A 10,993-nucleotide genomic window follows, 5' to 3' on the forward strand; every position below is an offset into this window, starting at 1 on the left:
AGCTTTTGCAGCAACAAAATAAAAGGACTTATTTTTAATAAACCTTCCTAATAAGAATAATTATAATAGGTGATCCTAACCCTCAGCAAAGCAAAAAATAAAACCTTTAGCTTTGAGAAGGGAATGATGGTAACTACCAGGGCTATTTTTCAGCTAGAGCTCACCAGATTCACTCAATTCTGGCACCTCTCAGATGGGCGCCATTGCCATTCTAAGAGAACGAGGGAGGTCTTCGTGGTGAGTTCCGGCACCTTCTTTTCTGGAAAAATAGCTCTGGTAACCAGCAACAAAACAGGTTTGCTAGATATAAGAGAGGCTTTCCCGACTTCTCAGTCACTGGAAATGATGATCGTTGGCTGCAAGGAAGCATGGGATTTGAAGATTTCTCTACCTGTTGAATTGGGTCAGAAGGAGGCAGAAAAAAACCTAAATATCTCATGGTGGCAGGCAGGGAATAATAGATTGAACACTGGAATTTCTTTCTTCTGGATCAGATGAGGAAACACATTTTTCGCTCTATAAGACGCACTTTTCCCCCTCCTAAAAAGTAAGGGGAAGTGTGTGCGTCTTATGGAGTGAATGCAGGTTGTGTGGCTTCGCGCTGCTTTCGCTGAAGCCAGGAGAGCAAGAGGGGTTGGGCCGCTTCACTGAAGGGGCGCTGCGCAGAGAGGGAAAGAATCTTTTTTTTCTTGTTCTCCCCCTCTAAAACTGGGTGCGTTTTATGGACGGGTGCGTCTTATAGAGCGAAAAATACGGTGTCTCACGCTCCATATCTCACACTCCCTGGCCCTCTTCATGGTGGCAAACCCCCAATTATAGAACTCTCTCCCACTTCAGATGCAGTAGAGTCAAAGTCTGAGCACCTTCAGAAACACTGTAAGCATTCCAGGCTGGTCTTTGGGATCCAGCAGTAATTTACGAGAGGCTGAAGTAGTGTCATTGAGATATGTACATGAAATCCTGATTTGTGCAAGTTATGCATCTAAATCAGGGCTTCCCACACTTTTGGTCTCCAGCTGTTTTTTGACTACAATTCCCATTCTCCCTAGCCAGCGGGGCCAGCGATCGGGGATGATGGGAATTGTAGTCCAAAAGGACAGCTGGAGACCCAAGTGTGGGAAACCCTGATCTATATAACACCTTTGATTCTCATTGAAATGAAAGACTTTGAAAACTGAGCACAGATTGTTTGGATGATTTGGAATAGAAAGCATATGGGGGTTTTTTCTTTTAAAAATTGTAATTATTATTTTGCAGTTTGATTGGAAGTAATCTATTTATTTTTAAATTGCCATTGGAATCATTTTCATTTCTGAAATATTTGCTTAATTAAAAAAACCAATCACATTCTAAGGTTAAATGAGACAATAATAGCTAAAATACCTGATTGAAAGCAATTGCCCTGATATTTTCTGTTTGAAAAAAATTGTTCCCTGCTCCATGGACTTACATCTTGTAATCTTCGCTACTTAAGCATTTCTTAAAATTCATGTCAATTACTATTCTGGCCAGTGCCTACACAATCAATATGTTCTAATCACTGTCTACTTTGTAGATATTCCTAATTATCCAATAAACAAAAATTGACTTTTGTATTATACCGAGTAAACAATTTCTGATTAATAAACTCTCATTAGTTATTTTTAAATGGTAGAGGAACATAGTATCAAAATATTAATTTGATTAAATCTCTTTTGTAATGATGGAAATGATGCAAATAAACCAATTTTTCATCTTGACATTTCTGTCATGCCAATGTTTCTGTCGCCTTTAAATTTCCAACTGTTAGTTTCACAGAGCTTTGAAATGACTTACTGGTTTATGGCCAGGCTTCTCCAATCTGGTGCCTTCCATACATTTCAACACCTACCAGTATTCTATTGGGGCAGATTGAAAGTCTTTTTGGTAATATATAAAAAGCCCTAGAATAACTTTAGGTCAGCCTAGTTGAGGGACCACCTTGTTCCGGAACTACAGCTAAGCTGTTTGCTGCTTGGGATTCATTTTCCAAACCTATAACAATTTTCACACTCAGAATAGCATCTTTGAAACTCAAGCAAACGATGGTGGAGGAAACCTGAGATCATTCATCTCATGCCAAAACCTGTGCCATATTACGATTCAGTCATTTTCACATGTGCAGTGATTTGTCCAAAGTCATGAGCAGACAACACATTTTATATTTGCAAAACAATTTATTGTTGTTTTTCTGTTTTGTTTTTTACATGGGTACTATTTCTTTTCTTTTTCTTCTTGTTTGAGTCTTATCTTACTCCATGCACTTGTATTATGCACTTTTTATTTTTCAATGGTGTGTGTGTGTAACACATTTTTTATTTGCAAAACCAGTCAGATATGGGTTTGCTTTACCATATCACTCTCAAAGTGAGACCCTGTACCAGGTCTTTGAGATTTGAATCTTGGAACAATTCTAGTTGGCCTTGTGAATTTTTAGCAAGAGCATTACATCCCAATATATCCCTTCCATTCAAGTTTGTAATTAGTGAAATTGAAGTCTCTTTATAAATAAAGACAGGCATAGATAAAGTGAAGCAACAGTGGCTTGTTTTCCTGTGATGTGAGTCTGTTTTCATCCCAGCTTTACAGTTTCCATGACAGACAGACAGACAGACATATGTTTATCCATTATTCCTTATTCCTCCTACCTAAAGAATAAAGTTTTTTTAAATAGTTGCAAACTTACACAAGTAATAAGGGTGTTGATGATGCTATACCTAATGCCCAAGCAATGTCATCCATGGCCAGATTTTTCTACAAACCTAAACAAGCCTTTCTATCAGCACTGGGTTGCCATATAAACCAGAAAATTCCGCTAATGTCTGCAGGGTGGGGCTAATAGTAAATATAATAGTAAATGTCTGAGATCTCATCTGTTCCCCGCTACACAGCCTCCTTGTTGCCTCCTAGATGGCAATTTCGAAAGCCTGCTCTTCCACCACTTCCGATCAACCAAAAAAGGCTCAACAGTTTTGGGGACGATTGCCCCCCGAAAGCTCAGCAACTGTGTTTGGATTTTCTAAGGTTACTGCTGCACACAGGAAATAATTTGTACAGCTGATTGCTTCAGTTTTGGATTACTTGCAACCAGAATGAAACCTTGTGCCACCAAGGTAGCAAGTTGAAAGATCAGACACAGAAAATACTGATAAGACCAGTTGGGAAAGATTTCCGTTCTGATTATTATCTCGCTAACAAACAAGGAAGTATAGCTTATAAGAAGAGACAGCACTGACTTGGCTGCATTGAGATGAGCCTCCAGACGAGGGTTGTGGAAAATGGTTGCATTTTGTTCCAGGTTTTTGGCATGCCTGAAAAGAGTATTGAGAATGGGCACAGAAGAGGCAATCACTATCACTAGGGGAACAGAACAGCCCAGGATAATGGGGAGGAGTTTGTAAGGCATAGTCATATGCACGAGTATCAATTTTCGCTTTTTGTAGTCGTTTGTAAAGTTAAAGTCAGAGGGAAGGCTGAGGAAAGTCTGGTTGCTCAGATTGTCGGACGCTTGGGACACTGTTTTAAAAGTCCAGGAGACTAGGAATGTTGCTCCACAGGAAGCCAGCACAGAACCAAGGAGGAACCAACGCACAAGGCTAGAAAATTGTAGTTTCACCCTCAGCAAAAACGACTGCTTGAAGTTGACAATCTTCACGCAGTAGAAAACACTCAGCCAGGCAGTGAACCAGAAGCTCAAAAAGCTTGCGGCAATATCGAGGGTGAATGTGATTTTTTGCACCATGTAAAACTTTCTAAAGAACTCCTTCCAGATGAGTGAAATGAAATAGTCCAGAATTAGTGAGGTGCAGAAGCAAAGGTTGGACAGCCCCAGGCAGGCCAGAATTTCATCACTGGGCATCAGACTTCTGCCTTTCATCCAGTCGGTAACATTCACACCAACAATAAGCCCATTGGTGATAAAAACCAGAATACAAAGAGCACCTGAAACAATGAAGTAAAAGGTTATAAATAGAGTGATGTGATCCATCTGGTTTTCAGACCTGGTGGATCCCATATTGAAATTGAAATACTTTATTGTCATTTGTACAACTTGTATACAGTGAGGTTACATGAGCACCCCACACTCAGCTCAATTAGTCTTAATTCCCCTCGTTTACTGACGCACACCCACCAAACCCGAAAGCCAGTTGCCCTGTTGTTATCTTTTCATTCAGCAGCCTAACAGTCCAGGGATAGAAGCTGTTCTCTACCCTGTTGGTGCGACTAATCCTGCTTCTATATCTTCTGCCCGAGGGCAGGAGATCAAGAAAGTGCCAGCCGGGGTGTGAATCATCCCTGAGAATTTTCCTCACTCTCCTGAGGCAACGTTCTTCCGCTATTTCATCCAGCGGATTCATGGGACAGCCCATAATATCTTGTGTTGTATTCACCACCCTCTGTAGGCACTTCCTATCAGCTGATGTCAAACCAGCGTACCACACCGTGATGCAGTATGAAAGGACGCTTTCTATTGTGGGCCATAAAGGTGGTATCTGCATCAGCAAGAGATAAATGGGATCTTGTTTGCTCTGGAAATGGTTAGTGCAAAGGCTTTAACTGAATTCAATCAATTAAGTGGTGAAAGAAGCATAACTCAGACCAATCAGTCAAACAAAGGCATATGTCATGGGTACTGCCAAACAAAGTCATCCTTCACTGGGATAAGTAGCTTCATAAGTTGTTTGTTCATGTTAGTTACAAAAGTCCTCCAAGTGGCAGCCAAGTCCATTGGTTTAGCATTCTCCTTCAAAACCTCAAGATGATGGCTGAATTTTACTGAGACAGCTAAGAACAAAGTTTTCTTATACAGTGGAACCTCGGTTGTCGAACGTCTCCACTGACACACGTTTTGGCTTTCGAACGCTGAAAACCTAGAAGTAACTGCTTCGGTTTTCAAAAGATTTTCCAAAGCCGAATGTGCCTCACCGCTTCCTTTTTGAGTTTCCCTATTGTATTGAGGATGCGGGTGGCACTGTATGTTAAACCACAGAGCCTAGGGCTTGCCGATCAGAAGGTTGGCAGTTCAGATCCCTGTGACGGGGTGAGCTCCCGTTGCTCGGTCCCTGCTCCTGCCAACCTAGCAGTTCGAAAGCACGTCAAAGTGCAAGTAGATAAATAGGTACCGCTCTGGCGGGAAGGCAAACGGCATTTGCATGAGCTGCTCTGGTTCACCAGAAGCGGTTTAGTCATGCTGGCCACATGACCCGGAAGCTGTACGCCGGCTCCCTCGGCCAGTAAAGCGAGATGAGTGCCGCAACCCCAGAGTCGGCCACAACTGGACCTAATGGTCATTCCCTTTACCTTTACCTTTACCTTTATTGTACTGAGGCTTCTGCTTTCAGTTTTCGTTTTTCGGGTGTTTCAGAAGTCGAACTGTCTTCCGGAACGGATTACGTTTGAAAACCAAGGTTCCACTGTACCATCAATTTACATTAATGACATAAACATCCTTCCATCACTGTGTTACAACCTGTGTAGTTGCAACTAAAAGGAAAATCACCAAAGGTTTTATAGAGAGGTCAGCACTAATTCCTGAGAAAATAGAGAGAAGACACCATTTGGGGTTTAGGACTGGTGAAGGGTCAATAATGATTCCAGTTTCCTTAAGAATTTGTGCCCAAAAGTAGCCACATGAGGCAACCCTAGCATTTGTGTCAATAACACCCACATCCCCTTCAACATGTCCAAATATTTCTATCCTGAATCTGTGCTAGTCGCATAAGTGTAGAGTACCCTTTATGGACTGTTTCCAGGAAATTATCTCAAATACGGGTCAATAAAGAAGAAAAGAGCTTAGCGTACCAGATTTCATCCCAAACAATTTAATCAAGGGTCTCATTCCCTACTCTGCTCTCCACACCAATTGTAAACTACAGAAAGAGGGGAACTGCAAGGCTAGTAACATTTAATGTACCGTATTTTTCGCACCATTGGACGCACTTTTTTCCTCCTAAAAAGGAAGGGAAAATGTCTGTGCGTCTTATGGAGCGAATGTGTGGTCCCTGGAGCCAAATCGCTGCTGCCCTGCGCTCCTGGGCTGCTCTTCGGGGATGGGGGGAGGAGCCACGGTGCTCTGCCGGCTGCCTCCGCTTTCCCCTGAAGCCCCGGCAACATTTGCAAGCAGCAGGAAGGCTGTGCGCTCCTGGGCTGCTCTTCGGGGATGGGGGGGAGGAGCCACGGTGCTCTGCCGGCTGCCTCCGCTTTCCCCTGAAGCCCCGGCAACGGCAATGTTTGCAAGAAGCAGGAAGGCTGTGCGCTCCTGGGCTGCTCTTCGGGGATGGGGGGAGGAGCCACGGTGCTCTGCCGGCTGCCTCCGCTTTCCCCTGAAGCCCCGGCAACGTTTGCAAGCAGCAGGAAGGCTGTGCTCCTTTGCCCCGTGCTCCTGGGGTGCTCTTTGGGGGTGGGGGGGGGAGCCAGACTGCTCTGCCTACAGCCTTTGCTTTCCCCTGAAGCCCCGGCAAGGTTTGCAAGCAGAGGGAAGGCTGTGTGTTCCTGGGCTGCTCTTTTGGGGGGGGGGAGGAGCCACACCTCTCTGCCTACAGCCTTTACTTTCCCCTGAAGCCCCGACAAGGTTTGCAAGCAGAGGGAAGGCTGTGTGTTCCTGGGCTGCTCTTTGGGGGGGGGGGGAGCCACACCTCTCTGCCTACAGCCTTTACTTTCCCCTGAAAACCCGGCAAGGTTTGCAAGCAGAGGGAAGGCTGTGTGTTCCTGGGCTGCTCTTTTGGGGGGGGGGGAGCCACACCTCTCTGCCTATAGCTTTTGCTTTCCCCTGAAGCTCCGACAAGGTTTGCAAGCAGAGGGAAGGCTGTGTGTTCCTGGGCTGCTCTTTGGGGGTGGGGGGTGGGGAGCCAGACTGCTCTGCCTATAGCGTTTGCTTTCCCCTGAAGCCCCGACAAGGTTTGCAAGCAGAGGGAAGGCTGTGTGTTCCTGGGCTGCTTGTGGGGGGGGGGGGAGCAGCAAATTGCTGTCTCTCAGTGCCTCCTAATTCACCTGCAAAGGATTGCCTAACTGGATTCTGAGCTCCATTTGAAGTTTAAAAATATTAAGTTTGGGGATTTCTTCAAGTAGCAGTTTTGCAGAAATAGTCATAAATGCATGCAAAGCATCTCCACAAACCAGTAATAGTGAGCTCAGCTAAAACTGAGCAGGCATCTGGCTCAGGAACAGATTAAACTGCACAACTATAACCGGACATCCTGTGTGTTTGTGTGTGGACCATGTTCCTCGCAGCTAATCTTTTCTTGCTGAAAAGAGGCACTGATATTCCACTCCAAATCTATAATTCATTAAAAAAATTCTTACAAATACAGTCCACCTATACCAAACCAAAAACATTGTGTTCTCTTGTTATTGAATGGAAGCTATTTATTTGCCCTCTTTTCCTCCTCAGTTCTTTGCTGAGTCACCCCATTTTGAATCTTCCTTTCAAAACAACCATGCCTGTTTTGAGAAAACTTCAGAGATTTAGGAACTGGAGCACAATCATTTGATCTCTTTGTTGTTCCTCCATACTTGAAGCACTTCTCATTTGCACAGCCCTGGTTTCTCTCCCTGACTATTAATATTCTTGATTAATAACAGTAAAATGCTCAAATTTTAATTTTTGTGACTGCTGCCAATACTGACTTCCCAGTGATAATGAAAACAGCTACATTATAATGGAATGTCTGTCCTTTTTCCAATCTCTTCATACCGTGGCTTGCTTTAAAGCAGCAAAGTGGACAGGAGCCACCCACTTTGCTGTTTTAAATAGTTTAGTACAACATTTGAGTCAGATTTTTTTTTCTTATTTTCCTGCTCTAAAAACTTGGTGCGTCTTTTGGTCAGGTGCGTCCTATGGAGCGAAAAATACGGTAAATGAGAAACGAGCCCTTCCATATAATATTAGAATGAAGATAATTTGTGATGATGCCCAAGAGATGAAGAGTACCTGAAACAATGAGGTAAAAGATTGCGGGTAGAGAGAGGTGATTCATCTGGTCTTCAGACATGGTGGATCCCACAGAAATGATAGCTGTACTCGTGGAAGATATAGGGAATCTTGTTCACTCTGAAAATGGTTAGAGAGGAGGTTTTAATTTGTTGAAGATGAGCAAATGACCAATGCAAATGACCAGAGTTCTCCAATTATTGTTTCTCTAAATGGCACCTATGGCAACCAAGCAAAAAACCCATGCCTCGTTGAAATGTAACACAATACCTTAGTCACTTTTCTGATATTTCAGGGCAGTCAACAAGCCGTCATGATTTTATTTTTAGCAGAATAATTCCTTCATTCCAAATATTCCACAAAGGGTGTAAAATTTCATCTGAGGCCATTTCATCTGGAAGGCAGAGAACAAATGTTTAATGACTTTTTTGGAGGAATGGTCTTCCCAATCCCATCCAACGTGGGAGTGAGAAGGGGAGAAGACTATATGTCATGATGCTCCTGTTTCAAATTCAGAATTTTGACATCCATTTTATTTATCATTTATCATTAATTATTTAGGAGATATATGCCCCACCTTTCGATCAACTGATTCTCAAAGTAGTTTACAACAAGTTGTAAGCTCCTCCCGCACCTTTGGGCTGGGAGAACCCCTCACACATACATTCACAAGTTACTGTGACTTATTAATGAGGCAAGGACACAGTTCCCTTCGGGTCCGCAGTGAGAGTTGGAGCCGAGTGCTCTTTCTGTGAGGGACTGAGAAAGCAAAGACCTTGCAGCTGTTGGGGCCAAGTTGGTCTTCCCTTTGCCTTGATGTTCTTCCATATGACATCAGGGGATTCAAAGTTCAAACTGCCAGGGGCACGCAGAAGTTCCTTGGTAGTAAACGCCAGCAGCAGGGTCTTACCTCTGATCTTAGCACTGTAGTGTCACAGCACTAAGATCGGAAATAATCTTCTGCCTGCTGGCTTTTAAAGAGCACGCCAGAGGCTTATCTCTAATATTAGTGCTGTGGTGGTTAATACTAAGATTGGAGATGAGAAATCCTTTCCATTAGTGTAGTGGATGGGAGTTACTCGTGCGTAATCCTGCTCCGTTTGAGCATCGGATTGCCTGGTTAAACCCTCCGGACTACGCAGCCCATATTAGCGTGGCTGCCCTTAGTCACTCGTAGAATCTGACTGTGGGTGTTTCTTAAAGCGCTGCCAACATAAGAGTTGTTTGACGCCCAATCGTCTCCGCCTCTCAATGCGCGGGAGTCTCCTGCGCAGGGTGGGCGTGGGTAGCGGGGTGCTTGGGCTCTCCTCGCTAACTTCCAACGAAGAGTCCTGGAGCCCCTGCACCTCCCTGTCCCGTTGCTCTCCTGGATCCCTGGTGTTACACTCATTCTCTTCCCCTTCTTCCCGGCTGAGTCTCCCTCTAGCGCTGGGACCTTCTCCTGCAGAATCAGAGACCCTCTCCTTCTCCCGTGCCTCTGATGGCAGTTCCCTGACAATTAGCAATAAAGGCTTAGCACTGAACAACAGATCACACAATCTGCCAGTATATGGTGTCAGGTGACTGGCAGGTGGACGTGGTTTGCCCCAAAAGGAGATACCCAGAAAAATAATTATTTCGGAACCCAGCAAGATGAATATCAAGTTTGGTGTTCTTTTTATCATCTACATTGAACTTCATGAGTTGTTTTGGCTCCTTGCAATCTGCTTTTAAAGTTCCTCAGTACTTTGCATAAACTTTGCTTTCCTAATTGCCCAGGTGTGGTCAAACTGGGACGTGAAGATGCAAAGAGCAGAAGGATTCTGTTTCCAGTTTTCCATAACCATTCCCATGAGACACTTAAGCAAATGACTGTTGTCAAAACAGAACATGGCTTATAATCAAATGAAGAGGTACACAGGAAAATCTCTGGAGATCGGTTAGGGTTTTTATTGCGATGGAAAAAAGGATAATCACACTGCATTTTAACTTTTATTATTTATCATTATTTAATTGTCTACAGATCGTGAAGCTGAGGCTCCAATACTTTGGCCACCTCATGAGAAGAGAAGATTCCCTGGAAAAGACCCTGATGTTGGGAAAGATGGAGGGCACAAGGAGAAGGGGACGACAGAGGACGAGATGGTTGGATGGTATTCTTGAAGCTACCAGCATGAGTTTGATCAAACTGCAGGAGGCAGTGGAAGACAGGATTGCCTGACGTGCTCTGGTCCATGGGGTCACGAAGAGTCGGACACAACTAAACGACTAAACAACAACAACAAAAATTGTCTATGTAATAGAAAGTTTGTGCTGGAAAAGTTATGAAGACCAGTGGCTTATCAAATAAATTTGTTCATGATGGTGACAGGACAGGAGATTAATGTTTCCCATTACTTTGGGGCATTTGTGGGAGACTTCTCAGTGGGTTTTTCCCTGTGGGTTAGATCTGGTTGTCTCCCACTCCCATCCTATATCCCTAAGTCCTAGATCCACCACATGAGCATGGACGCCACACACTGCTTCATGGTAGTGTTGCTTCTGCCCTAATAGGGAAAACCTTTGACAAGCAAGCCCAACTGATCCAAAACACAGCAGGCAGATTACTGGCAGAGGCACCATTTGGAATTTATATTATATGAGTTTTAAAACAGCCACATTGGTTGCCAGTTCTTTTCCAGACCCAACTTGAAGGTGATTGTGCTACTGCTGAAAGCCCGAAATGACAGAAGGACCAAATGTGCGAAATATCACCCCTCCAATAGGCAGTGCTATTTTTCTAGAAAAGGAGGTGCTGGAACTCACCATGAATACCTCCTGAAATATACTTGGAGTCCTGTAGTGATTTCATGCTCTTTATTGCAGCTTGTTTTCCCAGTAGTGATGTATGGAAGTGAGAGCCGGACCATAAAGAAGGCTGATCGCCAAAGAATTGATACTTTTGAATTATGGTCTGGAGGAGATTCTTGAGAGTCCCATGGACTGCAAGAAGACCAAACCTCTCCATTCTGAAGGAAATCAACCCTGAGTGCTCACTGGAAGGACAGATCCTGAAGCTGAAACTCC

At 44.0% G+C, this 10,993-nt stretch overlaps 1 protein-coding gene across 1 annotated transcript in view; it reads left to right on the forward strand.

The window, feature by feature from the left end:
• Window positions 1-10,993, forward strand: part of SRP72 (signal recognition particle 72) — a 216,911-nt gene that overhangs the window by 5,730 nt on the left and 200,188 nt on the right. The window lies entirely within an intron of this gene.

Source organism: Podarcis bocagei (assembly GCF_964188305.1).
Source record: "Podarcis bocagei genome assembly, chromosome: 17".
Lineage (NCBI taxonomy): Eukaryota > Metazoa > Chordata > Lepidosauria > Squamata > Lacertidae > Podarcis > Podarcis bocagei.